A 1,874-nucleotide genomic window follows, 5' to 3' on the forward strand; every position below is an offset into this window, starting at 1 on the left:
AAGAAAGCTCCGTGTGTTTATGAACTGGCAAAATTCTCTCCTCCTTGTGTACTGCCATACGCCAAACTCTCGTTTCGATGTCTCGAGAGGATTAGGAGAGATGTTGCGAGTATTTGATTCTCGCGGGCGTGAGATCGGGAGTGAGAGCACTACATAGGATCTATTTTCACGAGATCGGAGGCACACAGAGACTTTCTCCAAAGTCTAAACAAAAATTCAACATGTTAGCTAAATTTATTATGCAGCAAATACTCACCAAACGCAAAATCCTAGGGACTTTTTCTTTGCAAACTTTTAGAATTTTGCGTAGCGTCTTACTAAAATGTGTATATCACAATAAGTATGACGATTAGCGAAATGGTGGGCACTTCGTCACCAAACTGACACATAACGCTAGAAGAAAGGTAAAGATGAAATATTTTTACTAAATAGTTTCTGTAAAGATTACAGTGTGCGCGCGCTTCGTTTCTGTCAGCGTAGAGCGCTGTCAATCGCCGCGTGCAAATACGTGTACTCGTCTCTATATGCGTTGGACCAGCGCGGCACGAGCGGAACTTGCGCGACGCACTGTAGTGTCGTGTCGCGTCTCACGTGCTATACGCGTCTCAGTTTGCTCTGGAGCTCTCAATGACTCACTCGTAACGCAGCGGTCTGCCGTGCGAAAAAAATTCGCGAAGGTCACGCCTCGCGCGTTCGCGTTCGGAGCGCGGTGCGTGGGGAAGGTGGGGGGGGGGGGGGGAGAGAGAGAGAGAGATTCCGACGTCAGAGCTGCGTTCTGGACCAGTGGCTCGCGAGGCGTGGCAGAGGAGGTGGCGCCGAGTTCCGTCTCCACAGCAGGGCAGGCGTGTGTGTGTCGACACAGCAGGTAGGAGCCTTCCCTATTCTGAACGCAGCCTCATTATGAGGAGTGAGAGAACGAAATGGGATACCGGCACGCTCACAGCTGGCGAACAGGCTGCGTAGGTCAGCGGCGAGTCGCGGAGTTTCAGACAACCCGGCTAGCCAGAATTCGCCTCGAGCTAGATAGCTAAATGGAAATGTCATGTGACTAGGGCCTCCCGTCGGGTAGACTGTTTGCCTGGTGCAAGTCTTTCGACACCGGCGACTTGCGTGTCGATGGGGATTAAAAAAAGCACTCCGTCTTCTGGCCACAAGTGGCCCACCGGGACCGTCCGACCGCCGTGTCATCCTCAGCTGATGATGCAGATAGGAGGGGCGTGTGGTCAGAACACCGCTCTCCCAGTCGTTATGATGGTTTTCTGTGACAGGAGCCGCTACTATTCGTTCGTGTAGCTCGTCAATTGGCATCACGAGACTGAGTGCACCAGAAAAATGGCAACAGCGCATGGCAGCCCAGATGGTCACTCATCCAAGTGCCGGCCACGCCCGACAGCGCTTAACTTCGGTGCTCTGACGGGAACCGGTGTATACACTGCGGCACGGTCGTTGCCTATGGGGATTAAAAGATGATGATAAGGCCAACACAACACCCAGTCCCTGAGCGGAGAAAATCTCCGACCCAACCGGGAATCGAACCCGGGCCGTTAGGGATGACATATCGCAGCTGTGGCCGAGAGGTTCCAGGCGACCGCGACGGTCGCAGGTTCGAATCCTGCCTCGAGCAAGGATGTGTGTAATGTCCTTAGGTTAGTTAGGCTTAAGCAGTTCTAAGTTCTAGGGGACTGATGACCTCAGATATTAAGTGCCATAGTGTTCAGTGCCATTTGAACCATTTGACCACACAGCTACCAGGGGCAGACGCTACACAGGTGACGTCAGCCCGCTTCCAGCGCCTCCTGGTGTAAGTGGCTGTGCTGACCCTTTCTGCCTCTCACCTCCGTCCTCGCCTCTCGACGTCGCGGCTGGTTATTACG

At 53.2% G+C, this 1,874-nt stretch overlaps 1 pseudogene; it reads right to left on the reverse strand.

Moving 5' to 3' along the window:
• Nucleotides 1-1,333: 1,333 nt before the first annotated feature.
• Nucleotides 1,334-1,451, reverse strand: LOC126109007 (5S ribosomal RNA; annotated as a pseudogene).
• Between the last annotated feature and the right edge of the window lie 423 nt (nucleotides 1,452-1,874).

The sequence above is a fragment of the Schistocerca cancellata genome, chromosome 11 (assembly GCF_023864275.1).
Source record: "Schistocerca cancellata isolate TAMUIC-IGC-003103 chromosome 11, iqSchCanc2.1, whole genome shotgun sequence".
Taxonomy (NCBI): Eukaryota; Metazoa; Arthropoda; class Insecta; order Orthoptera; family Acrididae; genus Schistocerca; species Schistocerca cancellata.